Genomic DNA, 27,206 nt, shown 5'->3' with positions numbered 1-27,206 from the left:
TAATTTAACGTTGTCCATCATCATAAGAATCCTCAGGTCCATTTCATTTGGCTGAATTCAACATTTGGTCGAAACGATTATTGAAAAGCTTGAAGAGAGATATAACAATAAAGAAATGAGAATAGTGAGACGTCTCACATCTCAACTCTTAATCACTTACTTATCGATTCTCACTCCTTCATTCCTTATTTCTCACTAATCATAGTGAAAAGTGAATAGTGTGAGATAAAAAATGATTAGTGAGAACAAGTGTGTGAGTTATAACTATTACTATTACTACTACTACTACTACTACTACTACTACTACTACTACTACTACTACTACTACTACTACTACTACTACTACTACTACTACTACTACCTCATTTCTCACTAATCATAGTGAAAAGTGAAAAGTGTGATATAAAAAATGATTAGCGAGAACAAGTGTGTGAGTTATAACTATTACTATTACTACTACTACTACTACTACTACTACTACTACTATCATCATCATCATCATCATCATCATCATCACTACTACCATCATCATCATCACTACTACTACTACTACCATCATCATCATCACATCATCATCATCATCATCATCATCACCATCACCACCACCACCATCATCATCATCATCACCACTACTATCACCATCATACCACCATCATCATCATCACCACCACCACCACCATCATCACCACCACCACCACCACCATCATCACCACCACCACCACCACCACCACCACCACCACCACCACCACCACCACCACCACCATCATCACCACCACCACCACCACCACCACCACCATCACCACCACCACCACCACCACCCCACCACCACCACCACCACCACCACCACCATCACCACCACCACCACCACCATCACCATCACCACCACCACCACCACCACCACCACCACCACCACCACCACCACCACCACCACCACCACCACCACCACCACCACCACCACCACCACCACCACCACCACCACCACCACCACCACCACCACCACCACCACCACCACCACCACCACCACCACCACCACCATCACCACCACCACCACCACCACCACCACCACCACCACCACCACCACCACCACCACCACCATTACTACCACCACCACCACCACCACCACCACCACCACCACCACCATTACTACCACCACCACCACTACTACTACTACTACTACTACTACTACTACTACTACTACTACTACTACTACTACTACTACTACTACTACTACTACTACTACTACTACTACTACTACTACTACTACTACTACTACTACTACTACTACTACTACTACTACTACTACTACTACTACTACTACTACTACTACTACTACTACTACTACTACTACTACTACTACTACTACTACTACTAATACTACTACATTATGCGGAAGATATTGATTTGAAAAAAGTATTGGAGGTAATTACTTACCCTTCGATGGGACTCGAACCCACGACCCCACAGTACGCTAGACTGGTGCTCTAACCAACTAAGCTATGAAGGACCTCCGTCAGCCTTCGCAACAGAGCGTGAGTATTTAGAATGTCTGGCGGCTACACACATTCTTCATCAGCAACTGTACTGATCAAGTGAGGTTTTGTGAGCAATTTGCCAATCGGTCGGATCTTGCGTAGGCAAGAGCACGCAACTCAGGTTCAGTTCAATCAAAGTTAATTGCCTGTTGTCCCTCTTCTTCTTCTTTCCCCCCTTATTTTTCTTCTTCTTTTTTTTCTACATCTTCTTCAAAAACATGAAACAAAAATGAATAATCACTTTAAAAAATTAAAATTGCAATTATAAAAGGAAGAAAAATTATAAAAGATTGTAAAATTACAAAGAAATAAAAAAAATTCACTGAAAAATATAAGAAAATGTCTACACATAGGGTTACTGCTTCCTGACTTCATTTCATAGTTCCAATATTCATCTCATGAACAACAAATCAATGAAAAGGAATTTGATTGGCCTCTCATTTTTTTCAGAAATTAGCGCACATGTTAGCAAAAAGAAGCGACAGAACTAATGCTTTATTTGTTTGTTTGGCGATGAGATTAATATATTTTCAGTGAGATGGAAAACGGAACAGTCCCCCTATATCAATTTTAGCAATAAATAATTACAAAATTTTCCACAATTTTTTTTCAAAAAAAAATTAAAAACTTTCGACAAAAAAATCAATGAAGTTGCTTTTTCTATTTTTTTTTAAATCAGTTCAATCAAAGTTAATTGCCTATTTTCCGGATTGTCTATTATGAATTGTGGATTGGGAAATGGATTGTTTGTGCTTCGACATTCGGTAGCCGCTAAGTTGCGAAGTCCAAAGAATGTTCTTCGTAGCTTACTTGGATAAAAGCACCAGTCTAGCGTACTGGGGATCGTGGGTTCGAGTCCCATCGAACGAAAGTAGTTACCTCCAATACATTTTTCAAATCAAAATATTCCACATAACGTACATATTCATATCTGAGTTCTCAGAACATAGTAAGTTATTTTTAATGTTTTTTTATTGCTCTTCATTGATATTTTGGTTTTTTTTTTAATTTTTCAGCTTTTTGCCTTTCTCGTACACTAAGTGTACGTAAAGGCTATAATATTGCTTCAAAAACAAAATTTTGATAGGAGGCCCGGAGGGCCGATTTTTATATACCGATCGTCTCAGCTCGACGAATTGAGGTGATGTCTGTATGTGTGTATGTATGTATGTGTGTATGTGTGTATGTGTACAAATTTTGTAGACACACTTTTTGTAACTTAGCATTATCCGATTTACTCGCAACAAGTTGCATTCGACGGGGAATGCGGTCCCATTGTTTGCTATTGAAAATTGGCTGGATCGGACGTTGCATTTCGGAATTATTGAAAAATCATTGTTTTTTCCCAAGGGTCCCCCCTTGGAAAAAAAATCCAAAACCCAAAAAAAAAAATTTTTCCACCGAAAATGGTGGTGATGCATTTTAACTAATGCAAAAACATGCGAAATGATCGAAAAAATGTGATCTATTCTCCTAAAGAGCTTTTTTGACCTTTCTAATGTGATTCTTTCAATATATTTTATAATGCACGAGAAAGGCATCATCACTGCTAGGTGGATTAATCTGGGTTTTAATGGGAATTTTGTATTTTTTTTAAATCGAAAATTTCGAATTCATTATAGAGGAGGACGACGGAGGTCCTTCGTAGCTTAGTATAGCATATGCATAATCGAGTTACAGACATATAATTCCAATAATTTTCAAATAATTCCCGGATCCAATGTTTATTGAATCAAAATTCAATTCGATCATTCCAAATGAAATTCCATCAAATCCAAATTCAATACAAATGCAGTCTGAATTCAATCGAAGTTAATTTTATTTCATTCCAATTTCAATCAATACCCATATCGGATTCCATCAAAATTCAATCTAAATTGATCTGAAATTTATTCAGAATAAAAAAACAATAATTAAAACCCAATTCAAATACGGTCTGAATCGAATCGAATTCCATAGCAATTTTAAATCAATACTAATTGAAATTGATTTCAATCTCATTTAAAATCCTAATGCTAACCCATCCAAACCCCATAAAATCTAACAAAAAATAAATTCAAATCTATTCTGAGTAAATTCCGGATTCCATTCAAATTATATCGAGTGCAGTGCAAATTCGATTTAAATCTAAATCAAGAGCAATTTTAATACAGCTTAAACCTAATCGATATCCAATACAATACGAACTCAAATTCAATCCAATTGCAATCAAAATTCATTTCCAATCTCATTTAAAATGTGATCAATTCAAGTCTTATCCGAATGAATTCCGAATCTTTAATAAATTGAATTGAAAACCAATGCAAATTCAGTTCAAATCCAATCAAAATACAGCCTGAATGCAATAAAAATCCATTGCAATTCTAATGCAATCCAATTTTAATTTAAATCGATCCGAAAACCCACCCAAATTTGATTGAAATCCTATTCAAACCTAAGTGCTCAAATAGTGTATTGTATGCGCCCCGTAATAAATTAAAAAGTCTGGTGAACACGACATCAAAAATTTCCAAAGTCAAGTACGTCTATCGCTTCACAGCTTATCAAACTATGCAGTTTGGCACGGTAACATGGAATCTGATTGTTCTCCGCAGTAACATTATTTATTGGCAAGAATGACCATGTGGAGTAAATTAGACTGTACAATTTTGGTACAGATTTATCAAATTAAAGTCCATTTTTCGTCATTGCTAAAAATAGCGTGTGCAACTCGTTGCAAAACTCGCTTTTTCCAGCACTCGTAGTATTTATAATTATACAACTCGTGCTGAAAAAATCATCTTTTTGCAACTTGTTGCACAAACTATTATGTTAAGTTGAGCGGAAATATATTGAAATAGCGAAATCCGTCTCCCTGTATTTTGTACCTATCATGCATTACATTCGATAATTGGGTTTTTGAGGGTATTGCGATTATTACATATCTTGAATCTATTGTTATAACCGAACCTAAATCCAAATGTTCATGAATTTTAGTGCACGGGAACTATTTTAGGTCATTTTATTTTAAACCTAATAATTTCGCGTATAGAACAACTAGATTTTAATATGGGCCGAGCTGTCAACCTGTAAGATAACTGCCAACAGTCAACTTTCTAAAAGCTTCTCAAACATCAAATTTGGGGTCTATGAGTATTAAAAAATATGCTGTAATTCAGAAAAAGGTGTCGAATGAATACAAAAAATCAACATGTTTTTCAAAATTAAAAAACCCAATTGGAGAAAAGGCACTTCTATGTGCATAAATCTGGGATTTGTTAGAGGTACCAATCGCGAAACCTCTCCACGAATTAACACATCACTCAACTCATCGAATAAGCCCAAAAGAATGAATGCTAATTCAAGCAAATCATTATTGCAAAAAAAATCGTTATACAAAAGGAACGTAAGTGCTTTGGAATCTCTTTTCGCTCTTTTCATTCTTTTACTTTAAACGCTACAATTGGTGAAGATCGATGTTTGGGAAGTGCGAAGAGCTTCAGTCATTGCATGTACATAAATTCAGGAAAAATAACAATTGAAGAAATACTCGACTGGTCAAGAATTTGACTCTCTTGATTGGTGCCTTTAAGATTTTGCTTGCGAAGTTTGCCAACAATACAAATAACACCAAATAAAACAAATTCAACCGAAATCCGTAACACATTGAAGATGCTTAAAACAATCCTGACATGTTAAGTACCACCTCATTAGGCAACATAAACCAATTGCATAATACGCTGAACGGATCATCATCACCACCATCGTAGACAATACTTCAAATCTTTTGCCCGAAGCATTCAATCCCCGGAGAAAGTTGCCAGGCGAATATTCATAGTCAAACTAATTAGCCTGCCTTGCTAGGTTAGGCGCAGTTGGCAAACATCTTCGGAACCGGGTGAAAACGATACAACCTCGGAAACACCAACCGAAGCCGAAAAGGTATCCAACCATGCAAAAACAACTTCACGGAACATGGAATGTAGCCGAGCGTATAAACGGCTTATCAAAGTGCGAAGATGCTAAACTGTCGTCACACATCCCATCCGATCGTTTCGCATGCACATGCGGAATGGCAGATTGCCATAGGTTTCGCAACCGATCGATCGGCGATTGTTGGGTGTAGGCATATTTTATTCGACTTTATCGCTTTATGACGATTTAATTGCTCCCAAGGTATGCGTCGAGGCATTATTGTCTCGAATCGCGAAAAATTAAACAACTCAGCAAAATATGATGATTGACAGCTGTGCCTATCGGACCGGTTTTGTAATTGCGAAGCCTTCGGATTATGTCTGCGACCGGGTATTCTGCTTTTTTTTCTAGACTTGAAATCGTCTTCCTGGGTATCCGAATGAGCTGGCGCAAACATTTACTGTCGGTTGATGGGCTTACGGAAATTAACTTGATTTGATTGCTTTTCCTATATTTTCGATCCAGACACGCAAACACGATGCTTCAAAGATGAGCTGAGAGCCACTCAAGAAACTGTATCGTGCTTGATTTTGGACTGCATTCGTCCAAATTGGAGGCTGAGGAGCTGGTAAAATCTGCCAAACACGTAATCGCTCAGTCGGTAAAGTCTTTTCTTCTTATTACTTCGCAGCTCATGTTTTTGTACATTTGCGATGGTCGGGTGTTTTGTTCCGACCCACATGAAGAGTGCCTCTTCATGAGCAGTCTTAAGCGATGAAGTAATTTCACATGGTTCCGAGCAAAGATTAGGTATAATTTACTCTCATCGTTTAAAGTGTGATGTTGCATCGAGATCATCCAGGGCGAATTTACCTGCAAGCAGAAGAAGAAAGACGATACGTGTTAGACAGTAATGGAGGAATTGAAGATTTATTGATTTAATGTTGGCACTCCTAACTAAGGAGAGTATAGTTTCAAGATCACATGATTTATTTAGAGCATCCACTTTTCATTAAAAAAAAACGAGGCTAAACTGGAGAACTCTTTATTTAATAGCGTCGTATGATCCAAAAACAAAAGCATATATAAAAAACCTCAGGCGGACACTTTTCTAGTATACTGTCCCCATGCAAAACCTCAGATTAGCCTTTGGTCACCGGAGATATTCTGATGGTATCTTCAAAATGCATAAAATAAAATTTATATTAAAGTTTAAAGATACATTTAGAGGACCGCAAGACTCACTGGCCAATTTGTAACAGGTTCCTGGTGTTCTGCGAAAGTGACATCGGTTCAGAGTGTATGGCCAATCCCTTACCGTTTCCACGAAAATGGCCATATCTCTGCGTATACCTGACGGATTTTCGATTCCCCCTAGAAATTTATTTTATCATTTAAATCCTTCAGGAACTGCATCGTGAATTTCTTCTCACTACTCAAGAAATTTCTTCAAAAATCCTCCGCAAATTAATCTAAAAATACCGTCATAAATTCTTAAATAAATGAATTCTTTCGAAAATTCCTTCAAAAATTTGTCTAAGAACTTTGTTAGAAACCCCTCCGGAAGTTCCTTCAGGAATTCCTTTAGCAATGCTTTCAGAAATACTTCCAGGTATTTCATCGGAAAATCCATACCCTCAGCTTCCGTAATTGCGTTGGAATTTCCTTCATGAATTTCCGAACGAATTCCTACAAGAATTTCCTCCAAGAATTTCTTCGTAATTTCCTCTAAGAATTCTTTCGGCAAATTCTCTTGAAATCACTTTGGAGAAAGCTCCAGAAATACTTTTGGAAATGCAACAAGATATTCCTTCAAAAATTCCTACAGGAAAACCTTTAAAAAATTCCTATGGAATTCTTGCGTCTTGAGAATTTCTATGGAAATTCCTTCCGAGATTTCTTCGAAAATTCTTTAACAAACTCTTTTAGGAATTTCTTTGGAAATTCATTTAGAAATTCCATCAAAAAATGCTTTGAAAATTCAGTCGGAATTCAGGAAAACCTTCCGAAATTCCCTTAGGAGAATTCCTTAGGAAATTTCTTCATGATTTTTATTGGAAATTGCTCCAGGAGTTTCTGCGGAAATTGGTGTAGGAATTTCTTTCAACGTTTATTAAGAGATTGCTTCAGCAATTATTTCCGGAATTTCGCAAAGCATTTCTTCCTGTATTGCTTATGAAATTTCTTCCGAAACTCTGAGAAGAAATTCTTGGAGTTTTTTACAAATCCGGGAATTCTATTGATTTTTTTCATGAATTCCTTCGGACATTCCTCCGGAAATTTAATTAGAAGTTCCTTGAGACCTTCGGATATTCTTTGAGCGTATTTTTCAAAAATCACTTTTGAAATTCAACCAGGAATAATTCGGAAATTACTTTAAGAGTTCTTACGTAAATTTCATCTGGAAACTCCTTTAATTTCCTATTTCCTATTTCATACTTTAATATATTCTCGGGAAAATTCTTCCAACAAAATTTCCGGAATAGTTCCTGCACGAATTTTGGAAGAAATTCTATATGGTCCATATGGCTTTACTGAAAGAATTTCCGAATGATTTTCAAAACAATTTCTGAAGGACTTCCAACATATACCGAAGAAATTTCCAAGCAATTTCCATAAGGTGTTTCCGAGGAAATTCCAAAAAAAATCCAAAGGTATCCCTTTAACAATTTTTGTAGATATTCCTGAGGAATATATATCGAAGGAATTTCAAAGAAATTCCCAAAAGTATTTCTGTAGAAATTCGTAAAAGAATTCGTTAAGAATTTTTCGAAGTAATTTGAAATTTTCTGAGAATTGCTTCTTTGAATTTTCAAAAGAGAGTCTTAAGGAATTTGCAAAGAAATTCCTCGATTTGTCTCCGAAGTAATTTTTAGATGATTTTCTGGAGAAATCCCTAGAGTAAATTCCGTAAAAAATATTTGGAAAAATATCCAAAGAAAAACTTGGATAAATTTAAGAATGTCGGAAATGCCACGAAATGATGAGTTGACATCCGGGAAGGAGCGCCTAACATAGCTCTGGTTCTCACAAGTTCCAATACTCACGCTTCCACGGGTCTTCCGATGACAATTGCAGCCAGCTAAGGCTTGCGTACTTACCTGGTAGTGTAGCCTGGGCACTGTTGCCTTCTGATATCAGCTAGAGTGAGATGGTGCATCCTGTGGAGTCTGCCTAGGATGTGGTGGGGTTCGACAGTGGGCTCTGTTGAACTTCTGTAATAAGCTGCATGTGTCCCCAAGCAGGCCCTATCAAAGCGACCGTATGCCGCTCAAAGCGCACTAGCCTAGTCCTGGTGTTGGGTGAGACTTTAAACAAATTTGACCCGACTGATCGAGCGTCTGTTCACCAAGGAGGTGCGGCTCCAACAGCGTCTGTTCTGGCATCCAGCGGCTGAGTATGAAATGCTATTCCCCGGAAGCTATACCTAAGATGGCAGCCCCATCCCGGTGGATAGGGAACCTCGGGCAAACAACCTACTGTTCCCGAAACATCCATTTTTTGGAGAATGAAAGACTACGGACTGATTTTACGGCGACGACTCTTAGCGCGAAACAAAGGAAACAGATAGGAACATGGAACGTTTTAACCCTAGCCCAGCAGGGTAAATTGGCACAACTTGGCAATGAGGCGCATGAAGCTTGAGATCCTGGGACTGAGTGAAGTCCGTTGGCCAAACTTTGGAGAACACAGAACGCCGTCGGGACAAGTTCTGCTCTACTCTGGTTTACGAGGTGAACACGCTCCCCGGCATCGCAGAGTTGCCTTCCTACTAAGCGCTCAGGCACACTCTGCGCCTATAAATTGGGAACCAATGCCGTCGTAGATAGAATTCCGAAGGGTGATATCAAGATCTGCTTGGGCGACTTCAATGCGAAGATCGGTTCTGATAACGTGAACCATCAACGCATTATGGGACGCCATAATCGCGGAGAAATGAGCGAAAACGGAGAGCTGTTCGTATAATTTTGTGGTAATAACGACATGATGATCGGAGGATCGCTCTTCCCTCATCGACCGGTTACGGTCACGTGGGTCTCCCGTGATGGCTTTACAGAAAATCAAATCGACCAAAATGGAAACGGAACCTTCTTGATGTACGGAATAAACATAGTGCCGATAACGCGTCTGATCATCACCTCCTCATTGGTGAAATACGCCTGCGCATTGCGCGGATTCGTCGGCAGGAGGAGAGAGTTGGACGACGGTTCAACACACGCCGACTGGAAGATGCCACGGTGAAACGGTCCTTCGTTGAAGAACTGGATATGCCAGCTGCAGATATTCCGAAAGGTGGCAACGTGGAAGACCAATGGACCGCCATCAAGAATGCCTTCATCGCCACCAGCGAAAACAATCTGGACGAACTGCGCACCCGGAGATAACAATGGATCACCGATGAGACCTGGAGGAAGATAGAGGAGCGAAGAGAAGCCAAAGCTGCGATAGAGCGATCAAAAACCAGAAGAGTCAAAGTCTTAGCCCGTTAACGATACTCGGCTCTTGAGAAGGAAGTAAAACGCTCATGTCGACGGGACAAGCTAGAGTGGGCAGACTCTCTGGCCGACAAAAAAGAGAGATCCGCAGCAACCGGGGACATTCGCCTCCTCTACGATATCTCACGACGCTTAAGCGGGGTGAAGATGAATGCAACGATGCCTGTGAAAGACGCGAATGATCAGTTATTGACCGATCCAACTGACCAGCTGAAACGCTGGTTCGAGCACTTCGAACAACTTTTTCAAGTGCCAGCCAGGCCATCATCTCCTCGGAATGATCTGCCTAGGATCCGACGTACAACACGCGTCGATACCGAAGCTCCATCACTGCTAGAGATTCAAACAGCCATCCAAAGCAGGAAGTCGAATAAAGCCCCAGGGGTCGATCGCATATCAGCCGAGATGCTCAAAGCTGACCCCATGACATCCGCTCAACTACTGCATCGTTTATTTCGTAATATCTGGGACACCGCAACTTCCCCGGTCGACTGGATGCAAGGTATCTTAGTGAAGGTGCACAAAAAGGGTGCCCTGACTGTATGCGATAACTGGCGAGGCATTATGTTGCTGTGTACTGTTCTCAAAGTTCAAAATTATGCAAAATTATCCTATCCCGGATTCAGGAGAAAATTGATGCGGCTCTTCGGTGGCAGCAGGCCGGATTCCGTGCCCGAAGATCCTGTGTGGACCATATTGCCACGCTCCGTATCATTCTGGATCAGGTCAACGAATTCCAAGAGTCCCTTTACTTGGTATTCATTTACTACGAAAAAGCTTTCGACCGTCTCAATCACGAGAATATGTGGGGCGCCCTGAGACGCAAGGGGGCTCCTAAGAAAATCATTGGCCTCATCGAGGCACAGTACGAGGCCTTTTCGTGTAGAGTGCTGCACAATAAAGTCTTGTCCGACCCTATCAGGGTCGTAGCTGGTATGAGGCAAGAATGTATTCTATCACCGTTACTGTTTTTCATCGTAATCGACGAGATTCTGGTAGATGCGATTGATCGTGAACCAAACCGCGGGCTGTTATGGCAGCCTGTTACCATGGAGCACCTAAGCGACTTCGATTTGGCTGATGACATTGCATTCCTCGCGCAACGGCGCTCTGATATACAGAGTAAGCTCAACGACCTTGCCGAGCGCTCCTTTTCGGCAGGCTTAGTCATCAACGTCAACAAAACCAAATCGTTGGATTGGATGTAAACACGGTGACCCCTTCCAGTTCCACAGTAGCCGGGCAACCAGTGGAGAATGTTGAAAGTTTCCAATATCTTGGTAGCCAAATGGCGTCAGACGGCGGTTCCAAGCAAGAACTGCCTTAGTGAGTTTAAGAAATATCTGGAAAAACAGGCAAGTGAACGCACCAAAATACGAATTTTCAACTCTAACGTGCAATCTGTGCTGTTATACGCTAGCGAAACATGGTGTGTATCAGTGGAGAACACTCAACGGCTGCAGGTGTTCATCAACAGATGACTGCGGTATATAATTCGGGCCTGGTGGCCCCACAACTGGATCTCAAACAACGAGCTCCATCATCGTTGTCATCAGAGGCCGATAGCAACAGAAATTCGGGATCGGAAGTGGGGCTGGGTCGGCCACACTCTACGCAGGGGCGGAAACGAAATCTATAAACAAGCACTAGACTGGAACCCAGCGGGACATCGCAGCAGAGACAGACCCAGAGGCTCTTGGCGACGAAGCCTCAATAAAGAAACCGACCGAAATCTAACCAGGCAACGGGTTAAAGCGATAGCTGGGCAACGCTCTGGATGGAGATCTTTGAAGTCGGCCCTTTGCACCACCGGAAGTGTATAGAATTCATAAGTAATGTAAGGAAATGCCTTAGGAAGTTCCCTTTACAAATTGCATTAGAAATTAATTGGAAAACTGGAAATTGGAAATTCCTAAAATTTTGTCCTAGATTTGTTGCAACAAGTTGCATTCAACGGGGAATGCGGTCCCATTGTTTACTATTGAAATGCCCTATCGGACATTGCATTTTGGAATTATTGGAAAATCATTGTTTTTTTTTTCCAAGGGTCCCTCCTTGAAAAAAAAAATCAAAACCGAAATGTTTTTTTTTGCCTTTCTCGTACACTAAGTGTACGTAAAGGCTATAATATTGCTTCAAAAACAAAATTTTGATAGGAGGCCCAGAGGGCCGATTTTTATATACCGATCGACTCAGCTCGACGAATTGAGGTGATGTCTGTATGTGTGTATGTATGTATGTGTGTGTGTGTATGTGTGTATGTGTACAAATTTTGTAGACACACTGTTTTAAACTTCCCATTGTCCGATTTGCTCGCAACAAGTTGCAGACGACGCAGAATTCAGTCCCATTGTTTGCTATTGAAAATTAGATCAATAGCTCATCGCAATCTGGAGTTATGGCCAAAAAACTGTTTTTGCGAATAAAAAAAATAGCAAAATGTTCTCAACTGAATACACCTAGATTCGAACTTCTGACCTCTGGGGTGGAAGGCGCTTGCCATACCACAAAACTATCGGAACACACATGGTATGAGTTAACCGAAGTCGTACAGTATTTATCAAATTAGTATGTGTGCATTTCTTTTCAAAGCCACAGAGTTCACTCTGCTAGGGTAACGGTGCCAATATTGGAAGTATTATTGAATCAATGAAAGAAAATATATATTTGATAATTCGAAATTGATAGTTTTAATGCATTAACAAATAGACAAACTTTGAATTTGCTAGAAATGAAATTGGATTCATTTCGTCTTAATAATTAATCTAAATTTCTTGGAGGTAAAATGAGCTCCACTATACTGCCGTCGCAAGCATAATCGTCCTATATTGATTTTGCATGGAAGAAAATATGGAACAGTTACGCTTGCGGCGGCAGTATATAGGTAGGAAAGCCAATTTGTTGGAGAAATTATTGTTTTCAATTAATATTCATAATGGCACAATTACAACGTGTCGCTTCAAGTAAAGCAAACGTTAAGTAATGCAATGATGAACAATATTATTAAGACCCCATTGTCTCCACTGAGGCCATGATCGCCTTATAAGTGTTTATTTGGGTAACCTTTAACGAAAAGAAATGTGTTCAATAATTAATAACGTTTCTCTTTACTAAACGTAATCAGGCCCAATTTTATATTATTTTGCTATCATGCGCTCGCATACCCTACATACGAGTTCGATCAGCGGCGTTCAATCAGCGTATGGGAGCGCAGCTGATGTGCGTGAGGACGCTATGCAAGCACATTTCGGCGGGAGCGAACGGCACTGCATTCGCTTCATTCGCTTGCCGTCGGATGAATATCGCAGAAGGAAGCATCACCAACACACCGCATGGCCCTGACGAAAGCGAGTAAACAAAATGGAGGCCGGATGATGCCTTTTTATTTCAACCGGCAAGGGATATAGGACGTCAATTTTAAAATGGTTGTTAAAACGTTAAAACACATTTTAACCGAAAATAGTTGGATTTTTCAGGTTCGAAATTTAATTTACTTTTAGATTGGCAACACGAAAGCATAGCATAGCATAGCATATGTGATTGTACAAATCGTGGGTGGCAATACAATGCTCAATTGAGCAATCTACTGTATATTGTCGCAAATTGGTACTTGGGATTAGTACCTTTTCCTATACAGTAGCAGTTGTATACCTGGCCACGTCCTTACAATCACGGAAGGAAGGGAAGGAATGTTAGTTCAACATCTACTAGTGAAGATGCAGGGAACCCATACTACCTTCATAGATGTCTCGGGAAGGAAAATTTGTGTTAGTGGGAAAGGTGAATAATAGGGAGCTCTATTCGACAATATAGAGCGTTTGTCAATAACAGTATATGCTGTAAAAATAATAAAATATATTCATCAATTTACTTACAAACCGTCCTAAGGAAAAACAAAACAAAACACAAAATTTCGGCAAATCGCGCGATCGTTCCGCCGTCCGAAACAAGAGCCAACTCGCACTGCACTAATTAACTTTATTACCGACCGCGCAATGCAAAACACAAAATTTCGGCAAATCGCGTGATCGTTCTGCCGTCCGAAACAAGAGCCAACTCGCACTGAACTAATTAACTTTATTACCGGCCGCGCAATGCAAAACACAAAATTTCGGCAAACCGCGCGATCGTTCCGCCGCCGGAAACAAGAGCCAACTCGCACTGCACTAATTAACTTTATTACCGGCCGCGCAATGCAAAACTCAAAATTTCGGCAAATCGCGCGATCGTTCCGCCGTCCGAAACAAGAGCCAACTCGCACTGCACTAATTAACTTTATTACCGGCCGCGCAATGCAAAACACAAAATTTCGGCAAACCGCGCGATCGTTCCGCCGTCCGAAACAAGAGCCAACACGCACTGCACTAATTAACTTTATTACCGGCCGCGCAATGCAAAACACAAAATTTCGGCAAATCGCGCGATTGTTCTGCCGTCCGAAACAAGAGCCAACACGCACTGAACTGGTTAACTTTATTACCGGCCGCGCAATGCAAAACACAAAATTTCGGCAAATCGCGCGATCGTCCCGCCGTCCGAAACAAGAGCCAACTCGCACTGCCACTTTTAGATTGGCAACACGAAAGTCTAATTATTTCGATTAAACAACATGTGTAGATATGTAGCCTGATATAAAGGTCTGTTGGTGGTGTTGGATTGCGTGGGAGTGCTCTCGCCTCTTAGATTTGACGAATCGATGTTCTAATCTTTGTTTACAAACGCAGAGAATTCGTTTTAAAAATTTGGTATTGAGTTAAAATAAAAATTGTTTCAAGTTCATTGGTATTATACTAGAAAATATGTTTATGAAAAAAAAAAAGAATAGAGCCAAACGAGCGTTGATCACAGGACTCTCTGAGTGAGAGCCTAGAACGTTACCCCTCAGCTATCTTTACTTCTTGTAAGATTGGTGATCGAAGTATAACAGGTTATACGCAATTTGCACTGATCATCTGCTGCTTGTGCATTCGTGCAGCAACGCACCGGCTGCTGTGTTTAGGTTCCGTGGCATATTTAAATCATCTGACGTTGAAAAACATATACGATTGAGTTTACGTCATGTGCTTTTGTGTCAATTCATTCAGATAAGTCACCTAATATTCATAGTGTTTTGGTGTGCAGGGAAGCAACATCAATTTCAATATTTAATTTGAATCCACCAATCCAATCCATATTGGCACAGTATATGTAAAACATGGATGGTCTAACAATTAGTTTGTAAATAAAACAATTTTTTTTAGTAAATGGTTTTGATTTTCTATAAATATTAATTTAGTATTATTCCTACCTTTTCGCTTACATACCTTCTGTGTGGTTTTTGAAAGTTAATTAATTCATGCTATACATGAGTCCTAAATCTTGGACTTCGCTAGACCAATTAATTGTAACATTCATATAGTGACAACATATCTGTTTGAAGATTTCAAATAGCACTGGGATTATGTGGGAGAATCTGAGTTTCGGAAGGATTCGGAGAAAATTTTTCATTCTTGCAAGTCAATGAAAATGTATCCAAACTTTTCTACAATCCAAACATGTTTTGGATCATGTAGTAATCTAAATTCGATCATTTAGTTTCTCGATGACTCATTCCAGAGGTTAAATTTCAAAACGTGTTTTATGGTGGACTTCTGGTGCGAATATTTTTCGACAGCTCTGTCCTACAGTTTATTGTATTAATTTAATTAATAACAGAGATGAAACACTAGCTTGTAATAACTTATACTGTTAATAACATTATTTTTTATTAGTTATTATTAGTCAGTATAAGTAAACAAAATGGGGGCCGGATGATGCTTTTTTATTTCACCCGGCAAGGGATATAGGGCGTCAATTTTAAAATGATAATTAAAACGTTAAAACACATTTTAGCCGAAAATAGTTTGATTTTTCGGGTTCGAAATTTAATTTTCTCTTAGATTGGTAACATGAAAGTTTCATTATTTCGATTAAAAGCCATGTAGGCTACATATCTACGTGTCTAACATATAGGTAAATACTTCGGCTAGCTGTTGGTGGTGTTGGATTGCATGGGAGTGCTCTCGTCTCTCAGACTTGACAAATCGATGTTTTAATCTTTGTTTAAAAAATGCAGATAAGTCGTTTTAAAAATTTGGTATTGAGCTATGGAAAAAAAATGAATAAAATTTATTGGTATTAACTAAAAAATGTTTAAATTTAACATTAAACAAAAGAGAGTCAAGATGAGCATCGAACATAGACCCGCTGAGTGACAGCCTAAAGCGTTACCTCTCGGCTCTCTCCGCTTCTTGGATATGTGATGATCGAAGTATAACCGGTTATACTCAATTTGCACTGATCATCGGTTGCTTGTAACATTCGTGCGGCAACGCACCTGTGCTGTGTTTAGGTTCCGTGGCATATTTAAATCATCTGACGTTGAAAAACATATACGATTGAGTTTACGTCATGTGCTTTTGTGTCATAATGTCAGATGTCAGATATGTCACCTAATATTCATAATGTTTTGGTGTGCATGGAAGCAACTTCAGAATCAATTTCAACATTTGATTTGAATTCACTGTAATGCATTCTTCCTGGCGTTGCAGCAAATAATTCATATTGGCACAGTCAATCTAACACATGGCATAGCTAACAATTAGTATGAAAATAAAACAATTTATTTTAGTAAATGGTTTTGATGTTCTATAAATTTTAACTAACTATAATCGTACCTTTTCGTTTGCATACCTTCTGTGTTTTTGATAGTTAATTAATTCATGCTATACATGAATCCTAAATCTTGGACTTCACGAGACCAATTAATTGGAAACCCATTCATAGCGACAACATATCTGTTTGAAGATTTCAAATAGCACTCGGATTATGTGGGAGAAGCTGAGAAATGCCGAAATGCTCTCTATATGAAGAAAAGCAACCCTAGTAGAATTCTTCTAAGACTTTATTAAGTCGGATCAAAATCGTAAATCTTAATTGAAAAGTGGTTAAATGGCATTGACAAAAACGGAACTGCTCATCAGCAAAAAATGAATTCTTATCTATATGATGAAGAATCATACTATTTCAGAAGGTGCCAGAAGCCTAAGCTGGATTCTGACTTCAAAACAGAAAAAGTTTGTCAATTGACCAAAATTATGGATCATATCACCGAAGTTATGGATCATAATCACGATAAAAATTGCGCAAAATTGTATTTTTTTATTAAATGTAGTTTTCTATGAATAATTTTCCAAACATTTATGGATCATTTGTCATACGTTCATGGGAAAATAGCAGGAATGATATTGTTTTTCTTGATCATGTTTAAAGGTACATACTTATTTTACAATTATTTGATATATTTTTTTTAGCTTAGTTATGCTTAGTTATGGATCTTAAAATTATTCTTTATGGATAAGCCTGAGCTATTTTTTGGATTTGAGGTAGCGTTTTATGGAACATTCTGATGTTATTTATGGATCGTTTTTGTGCATTTAACGGTACAAAGTAAGGGCTGCCATAAACAAATTTGAAAAATAAGATCTATTTAGTGTTATATTAGACTTTTCTAATATGTTTGTCAACCCATTTGAACGAGCGAGAAAGGCATCATCACCGCTAGGTGGATTAATCAGGGTTTTTAATATAGTGACTATGCATTTTAATCAATGCAAAACATGCAAAATGATCGAAAAATGTGATTTATTAAATATATTTTATAAAGTACGAGAAACGCTTGATTTACCGCTTGACTGATTAACGCCTCCGATTATAGTTCTTACTACTGATGCCAAATTATAAATGAATCAATTACGCCAAAAATGCTGGTGCCCCACCATTGCCAGAGCTCTGTCGCCGCCAGTGGTTGCCGTATTTTCCGGTGCTCAGCTCTTCATATTTTCTCAGTTCAATCATATCATAAATATATGATTAAGGTTATTTGAATATTTCTTATAAACAGTGATAACATATAACATACAATGATAACGCATAGCTTTAACGCAACAGTAGCCTCAAAGAAAGTATTTTTAACAGAAAATTGATGATCATCTTCATCATAAAAATGAGTGAAGATCAACAACGAGATCTGCCAATTTGAAAAGTCTTTGCTTTGTTCGATTCGTCTTGAGCTCAACAGTGAACCAACTTGCAGTGAGTGAAGCATCATGACGATCGCAATATTTTTGTATACGAGTAAAATCGTCTTCCAAATTACCGAATCAACTGCAACATTTGTTTAAGGAATTCAGTCCGGGAGTCTGGCACCATGAACAACTCGTCTACATAACATTGATGCACCTAACGTCCGATGTTCTTGTATTTAATTTCCTCAATATATAGTTGCGGAGTCGTCAATATGTTAATGTTCGACAAAATAATGCTAATGAAACAAATTACCTGTAAGTTTAAATCAGGAAAAGTTTAATTAGCGCCAACTACACACGAGCTATTTGCCCAAATTGAGTAGCCAAATTATCTTATACCACCCAGAAAGTGGATACCGAGAGTAAAAGTGCAAGTTGATTCCCCTAGTAGTGGTATTGCTTTTCTCGCATTTAGCCAAAACACAAGCCCTGTTGGTTCGAACCGCCAATTTATTCATAACCTATGAACCGTTATCAAACTTAATAGCGATCAACTAGGTTTTACTCCCTGTCGAATGCAACTTGTTGCGAGAAGATCGGTTGAGGATTACTATATGAAAAGTTAGTTAACATTTTCCTAAACCTTTCTACACACACACATTTTAGCTGGGTCGATTGGTTTGTGGGTCTCCTTTTATGGATTGATACCCTTTTGGTATAATATTGTTTTACGAGATAGATAAAAAAAAACTGTCCATGTTCTTCGATTTCCATGTGTCTCTGTCGGATGATTCAGTCCCGGTGTATTTCTAGAGGAATAATTGAGCCAAAAGCAATAATAAAGATTAAAAGTTCCCCCAAACACACGCGACGCGACAGTCGTGACGCGATTCTATCGCTTGGCGACTGCGATTCTGTTGTCGTTGGTATGGAAGGATAAATGAAACATTGCCTGCAGCGACCCAGTGATAGAATCGCGGCAACTAGTTGTCGCCGTCGCGGCGATGAAATCGCTTAGGTCTGGGGGAGCCTTTACTTTGTTTCGTTGGAAACACATATGCTTTCATGTGTGTGGTTTAAAAATTAGGAGCATAATTTGAAGCCGCTTCTAATAAACGGGGGCTGATCAATTCATCATTTAAATCGTTCAGCTGCATGATAAATATTGTTTAAGTTCAAGATTCAAAGAAAAGATAATGAACAAATTACACGACTGAACCCATGTAACAACACCTCAGGGCATATGAAAACAGCTAACAAGCTCGACGTTTTTGAATTACTTATCAGGAATAACTACCGACTGACATCATAAGCTTTGACATGTGTTGTAAATATTTGGATATTTATCATCATCAAAACAACGCCTTTTTCCCATAGTAACCCCTCAATCACTCTTGCTTCACTTAGTCCGAGCGGAAACCTACCGACCGAGAGGTGCTAATGAAGTGTATTTCGGCGTATAGCAATCGAACGTCGGATTACCTAATCATCCCCAAAAATGAATGATTGAGTTCAACCATTCAGTTGGTATGCCACTCAAACGATCTTCGTGGAAGATCACGTCGAGCGCTCTGTCAGCTGATGCTGTTTGTTGTCATGGATACCTCTATGTACGTACGGTCCCCCCAGTATTCAGATTGCTCACTCAGTCACCCCACATGGCGTCAGTCACCGCCGCCGCTGCAGCATCGATCGAAGAGTCAATGGAAGTCAGTCACGTTTCAAGGTGGGTTGCTTGCCTTTTTATGTGGAGCTCGATTAAGGCGTGAATAATAGCAGCCTCATAGTCAGTCAAATCTGGCGACGAATATGGATAACTGTTGGCATTTGAATGCTATTCCGCCGTTGAGTGGTTGCTGTTGAGTGCGCGGGAATGGATGGAGCGACATTTGTATAGTTCTTGAAGGTTTTTCAACGGCCGACGAGAGGTTGGTACTTGCATGTTTCCCCGGTATGCGTATCCATCCACTCATGGGAGCCACTTAGCGCTAATAGGTGAACACGACAGACCAGTATTTACCCAAACTATAATCGGGACCGAATGAGCTGTTATTTGGGCAATGTAAGTGCAGCGTTTGGTTAAAATATTGATCAGAAAGTATATACAGGCATTGTAAATGCGCTTTAATATTTTTGATCGACCCAATTGATGTATGAAGAATGTATGGTTGTGAAGATTAGATGTATTCATTTTGATTTTGAAGAAAACATAGCGGCTATGAAAATTTCTGAACTGGCCAATTTTACACAGCACATGAATTGGCAATGGCATATGTAGAAAATTTCGTTGGCTATGTGTAATACACCCAAGTTTTTTTACGCGGTTGGAATTCATAAATTTCTCGGTTAACCTGGACTTTCACAGTTTTTTAAATACCCCTGAATTTTCTTTGATTTTTTTTGTGATTTTTTTCATGGGGTTAACCTATTGTTAGGTCGCTGAAGGTCTTAAGCGACTAAATCCAAGCCGTGTAAAAAAACTGGGTTTATTACAAAACAGAAGCATATCTTATATAAATAACGTGTTAGTGACAAAAGGTAGAAAGACAAATGGTCGAAAGCCAAAAAGTCGAAAGACAGAAGATCGGAGGGACAAATGGTCGAAAATGACGAAAGGTCGAAAGGGACAAAACGTCGAACGTGACAAAAGGTCGAAAAGAAAAAGGTCGGCAGAAAATGATTCGGAGAGAATCAATCTCGCACAATACAAGTTCAATTTATTTCCTAAATCAATATTTTTTTCATCTCTAATAGAACTATCTAGATATTCATAATATAGTTTCATAGTAATTACTCCTTCTTTGAAGATTGCTCATTCTTCAACTTTGATTAATGAGAAAGTGTATTAATACTGCTTGAAGATAAATGCATATAATAAATTCCTTTGGAATACACCAAACTTGTTCTTGATCGACCTTTTGTCCCTTTCGATTTTTTGGCCTTTTCGACCTTTTGTACTTTTCGACTTTTCGTCCTTTCGACCTTCTGTCCTTTTCAACCTTTTGTCCTTTCAATCTTTTGTCATTTCGACCTTTTGTCCATCGACCTTTTGTCTTTCGGCCTTTTGCCCTTTCGACCTTTTGTCTGGAGAGCCTAGAACATCTACATCACACTAATTTGGACTACATATAATACGCAAGGGCTCTAGAGACTTGTATGGACATGCTGGCTTGATTCCGATTGGATACCAGCCGGAGTTGACCTTGTAGACCAATTGATCGGCAGAGTTGACCTGGTAGACTAATTGATCTGAACTCCAGACCATTTTGGATAACCTAGAACATCTGCATCAAACCAATATAATACGCAAGGGCTTGCAGGGACAAGCTGGGATAATTTCCGTTTTGAAGTTCATCTTAATCAGTAAATTTTACTCTTATTGAATTTGGTAAATCGAAATTTTATACATTTTACAAGACAGCATCCATACTCTAGCTGATCTAACAAAAATGAGGGTACCTAGAAACATAACAGACAACCATGAAAATTGTGAAAATCGCTTAGAAGACGCCCGGGAATCTGCTGTTTGAAATCATGATTCTAATGATTTCTTGATCGCAATATTCAACATGTTAACCAAGAACATGTACTTTCCAACATGCAATTAGATTCAGGTTTCCCATAATATAAGTTCCATACAAATGCTTGCACACTTGTTAATTTATTTAATAAAACGGATGAGACGAAATTTGCATAAAAAGTTTAGTAACAAGATGAATCATCGCACAAATTTATTACGTACTCTTATGCTTATATGCTTTTATGCTTATATGCTGTTGAACAGTTTTAAAAATCCCTACCTACCATTTTCCCCGAAAAACACTCATGGGGATTTCCAGATATGGTAATAACTTGGACTATCGTAATAAACTTAGTATTTTAACTTATCTGGACATGCAATCATGCAAACATGCAAGTGACTTCAACGCCGTTAAAGCGATGATCCCTTTTCTACTTTGTGACCAAATAATTTCGAAATTTTTCCAATCAAACAACAAACGTCAGTAACCAGTGGATTTTAGAGGTCGAAAACTTCAAATGCAACACTATGAGCATCGCGAATACACACTTTTGTTCTGCTTGTCATAGGACGAGTTCGTACAATTCCATTTAATTCCAATAATTGATTGTACCTTGAAAGATATGTATTTAGACCTTAACAGTAATGCCGTCTTCAGTGTCTCGTACTTGACTAATACATTCCACTAAAAACTTAAAATAATTTTCTTATTTTTTTTTCTGATTTTGTCGTCCAGTTCCATGATTAAATTTCACGGGCAGAAAAAAAAAGCGGAAAAATCCCCGTCTCGCTTTGCACCTGCAGCCGCTTCAAATAGTCGAAGGAATCGCTGCTATCACTTTTATTATTATTCTACTTTTCCTTTTCAGTACTCGACGCAATGACCACAAAACTTAACAATGCACTGTGTATTAATGGATTAAAGAAGCGAGATGCGTATCGCTTCAAACTTTCGTCAACGGCCCAATGATTGCATCAATGACAAAACCAAATGTTGGTCGAACAATACAAATAAATTGCCATCAATGGTAGCAAATCATTTAATTATCCCAAGGCCGACATGCTTCGCCGCCACCGCCGCCGCGGTCTGCTTGGAAATAAGCCGCGCATGTTGTTCGCGTTTCTCCCGGTCGGCAGGGTGGCGGCTTTCAGCAGAGCAAATATCGTCACCGCCGCCGTCGTCGTCTTCGCGATTTAGTCGCTGTCGGTTGGTCATCGCTCATCCAGTTGTAGCTTGAATGAAAGTTACCGGCATGAAATCAGGTGAGGCGGAACCGCACCCCGAACCAGCCTTTCACCTGTTTGTAGATTCAGCAGTTTGCTGCCGGTTTCGTCCGGTAGGCAGGTATCCACTCGAGAAAGTATCTGCGACACTCATCCATCGATCGAGGGGTCCAAGCTGGGGACAGTGCTGGGGTTAGGGATGTGCGGTATGTTTGATAACGGCAAAATTTTGCATTTCATGAACAGATTTCATAGTCGCTAATTCGAAGATAAGGGTGAAAGCATCGAAGGAATTAAAATATAATGAAAAAATGCTCTAAACTGCTTCCACTACAAATATGCGAAAGGCAGTGATTTGATTTTTTTTTATCTCACTTAGAATCAGGTTTAGAAAACTCTACGAGAGTGCTTAATGAGCTGCGAGCTAGGAATTCCACAGTTTTTTTTTTCAGACAAGATGTTTAGTGTGTGATCAATTATACTGGCTGAATAAATTACCTAAAAACGTTTATTAATTTAGAAAAAAAATGGTTTTAGACGCTAAAAGCTGAGTCTGAGTCTTCACTTGTCATAAGACGAGTTCGTACACCCAAAAAACAAATCTGACAATTATTGTATAAAATCTTGGCATATACAATTTTGTAAGCTTTTTATACAAATATTGTATTAAAATAATACAAATCTGTATTATTTTAATACAATAATTGTATTAAAATCTTCCGAAATTGTATATGCCCAATTATTATACAGTTTCTGTAAGATTCTTATGCAGAACTGTATTAAAATCTGCCATCCGCTGGTTGGGTGTATAATTCCATTTAAATTTACCACTTGATTGCGCCTTGACAGATACATATTTCTAACTCAACAGTAAGTCCGTCTGCAAAACGAGTCCTTTGTTTACGCAACACTTCACGGAAGACACAACGACTGCGAGTTAGGGGGCTTGCCTAGGAGTTGGTGAGGTTTGGCAATGTCAAACTCCTACAAAAAGCTGCATATTTCCGCAAGCAGGCCCTATCAAAGCGATCGTGTGCCGCTCAAAGTGCACAAGAGGATTAATACCAGTGAGATTCTGATTGTGGCATACTGACCGCATGTTAACTGTGTTTTGGATATTGTATTACTGTGAAGCCGAGGGCTGACAGTCGGGTCATTCTACTCTCTTAGTAAGGCCGATTAACAACTACCTAAACGGCGAGTAGGATAATGGCTAGGCTGCCTTACGTCCCGTAAAACCGTAGCGGGCTTTGTAGCACGCTGTACAATTCTGCCACACTGTCTTGCCAAATGGGTTCTTTCCTTAGTAGTGCTGATCTGGCTCTGAACACGAAAGTGTTAACCCTCGCATGGCCATGGCATCAATGAGGACACAGTGGGGAAGCGTCTAACGAAAAGGTGGATTCATTCGCCAGACGAAGTAGCCTTAATCGGTCACCTCAACAATCGTTGGGGACAGACGAAGGTGAAGCTCGTAGTAGGATAGAGGAGGTGTCGGTCGAGGTAAAGATGGACGGCCCTACTCAGACCAGGGTCATCAAGTCGGTGATGATCAACCATGAGGAACGTGACCAAGTTTTTCCTGAATGTAAATACAGTAAGCCCTTCAAACAGGCCGTACTGACCCTCTGCGCACTATTCGTAGAGACAGAGACAGAGTGGAAGTCTCTACTGGAAGCCAGTAAGGACGCAGGATTCGCCTCCTTACTAAGGAAAACCAGTTGTCTATGAGTCAGGCGGCGAGGAGGCCGAATAAGGTACCAGTCAAAACTTTTAATGCAAGAGATGGCGTTGATTTAGTGGTAGTAAAATCGAAATTTCATCACTATAAAACTACTAATCAGTGCAAACTAAGTGCAGGAGATAATCTTTTCACCTCATACTCCATTCCTTATCACTACTTTCTTTAAAAAAAAAACATTTTCCATAAATTTGCGAAATACCTGATTTTCCCATACATTTGATCGATTTGCAACAACCATTCTTCCAAGAGCTCATGGTGAGAATTGCAAAACACAGAGTAGCAAGTTTACCAAAACAGATTGAAACACCGGTATAGCCACTCAGGGATAAGGACCGTAAACATGGTGCACGGAAGATGGTGTCTACACTTTTCACTGCTGCTGCCAACTGGAAGTAAATTTTATCAAAGTAAACAGTCAGTACCTTATAGAAGATTCGTCTCTTCATTGGGGAAAAGCGGCTGGCGGAGAACCAGACTGCGGAACTTCGAAAGCTGTAACCGTTGGCCCCAATGTGTAGCTTGGTGGCTCTTCCACAAGCATCTTTCGCAATAATCCACGTCGCCAGTGAGCCTCGAGTTCCTTTACGCCAGCCTAAAAAAATGAGTATTCTACGTTGCAACCATACTGGCGACGTACATCCAGTTGTAACGAACCATGCGTGAGCCGCAACACTTCTTCAATACTATCCGTTACAGAAACCCAAATGCGCGATATCTTTGCAGCGGTTTGAGCAGGCACTCATTCAGTTCCCTTGTGGTAAATTTATATACCGGTGCAGAATGGTTGCCAAAACTAACGAGCTGTTGTAAAAGTTTGACAACTTCTGGTTCTCAAAATTTATACCCAAAAGTAAAATACAAAACCATCCAGAGAAAAGGGGATCAAGCACAATTGGAACGGGACTACCAAAGTAAGAAGACGGTTGCATGCAGTAAATTTTCGTAATAATCACGTGGTGAAATTGAAGTTCATAAAAGTGTAGTTCGGGCTATGTTAATCAAGCTTTTCGAAAAGTAGAATATTTCTCAGTGAAAAAATAGCCCTGAAACTGTAATAAATCTATCGAGGGAAAACAAATAAAAGGGAAAAGGTCCAGAATAGGGCCTTTTCATTTATGATCCTTTTCAGAGGGTCTTCTTTCATACGTAGCAGTCTTCAGGACCCGAGTCGAGGATCAGCACTCGCTATCTTCTTGAGTGAAGATGTCAACTGCATCCACGGAACGCAGAAGGGCGAGATGATCCTCGTCTTGGAGCAGGATGCTGCGCAGAAAAGCTCTGCGTATAAAAAGTTGGCAGAGGAGGTACAGGATGTTGGGGTTCAGGTCAGAGCCATATGCCCAGTTGAGATCGTCCAGTGCCGCGGCCTGGTCGAAATAACCGAAACCGGAGACCTGGTGAACGCACTAAAAGAGATCAGTGTGGTATCGAAATTCAGGATACCGCGATTAGGTTGCGGAAGAGTGGAGATGGAACGCAGGTTGCCTCATTACAGATACCTCTGGCTGATGCCAGGAAGGGGCTAGATGAAGCCAAGCTGAAGATGGGTTGGTCCGTATGCAGGGTGGGCGGGCATCAACCAACAACCTAAGGCCTGCTTTAAGGACATAGTTGGAAGAGTACCACGATGGCCGCCAATATGGCACCGGACCTTCCACGGACCAACCCCACACCTCCCGCACTCCTCTCCCACCAACATTCGAATGCATCGAACAGCATCGAACAAAAGTTTAATATTCAAATTACTAACCTGCTCACAGCATATTTATTCACTTCCCGTGATAATGAACATGTTTATCCAAAGAGTCCCATGCATTTCGGCTCGAATAATATCATAAATCAGCAGTTTCGTGCCAATTTATAAGCCGTTCGCGATTTGGTGGGCTTATCACTGCACTTCACTTCTTCTCAAAGGGCACTGAAAAAATCAAGTTTTCACTCACTTCTCCGTACATGAGGAGCCCGAAATGTTGATGGAATACAAATTAAACATCACTTTTCGAAATCAGTCACTTGTTTAAACCGAAAACTTAATATAAACTGCTATTTTTGCCCGAAAAAAACGATTAAAATCTGATCGCGGAGCGAATGTAAACAACGGCACCGGCAGCAGCAAACTAATAATTAGGGTGGCTCAAAAAATAATTTTGCTCCCGCTCAGTCGATTGTGATTTATAATTTGGGTGTCATCCGATGGTTTGGGCTGGTTTCAATAAAGGCTTACCGTGCACAAGTCGTTTCAGGCTTGTATGACAGTTTATATGGCGAGATTGAATTTAACATTATTCTGATTGTGGTGCTTCTTCATTGGGCCATGGCGAGGGGGGAGACCATATGACTGGATGAAATATTCAAGACCTTCAACTCCATAGACAATCCATATTGAATGGTCGTTCCAATAGTTGCGAGTCGATTTTAATCGAGGTTGTGAATCTTTAGCATGATAATTAGGCTTCTCAGAAGGCATCAGTGTTGAATTGCACAACAAAATACCCAAAATTTGTCTGTGATATCTAACGCACCAGGGGCAGATACTGCTAGTCTAGTCTACACTATCGCACCAGGGGCAGATGCTTCATACAAAAAGTGTGACATGGGGGTAAGTGGGGTATGAAATACTATTTTTGCGTTACGTAATCAATGAATCATTTCTGCGGCTTTCTTTCAGTGAAGTCTCTGGAATGTTGCTTTCAGCTATGTGGATTCTCTTTTCGCCAGCGTATGGAGGGGAGGCACTGTAGCCAGTGTAAT

General features: G+C 39.7%; 1 protein-coding gene across 2 annotated transcripts in view; it reads right to left on the bottom strand.

Annotated features, from left to right (window-relative positions):
* The window catches only part of LOC134227569 (zinc finger CCCH domain-containing protein 13), a 227,471-nt gene that overhangs the window by 145,392 nt on the left and 54,873 nt on the right, over window positions 1-27,206 (bottom strand). The window lies entirely within an intron of this gene.

This window comes from Armigeres subalbatus, chromosome 3 (assembly GCF_024139115.2).
Source record: "Armigeres subalbatus isolate Guangzhou_Male chromosome 3, GZ_Asu_2, whole genome shotgun sequence".
Taxonomy (NCBI): domain Eukaryota; kingdom Metazoa; phylum Arthropoda; class Insecta; order Diptera; family Culicidae; genus Armigeres; species Armigeres subalbatus.
Note: the sequence above shows the minus strand (reverse complement) of the source record. Positions and strands in the feature narration are given on the sequence as shown.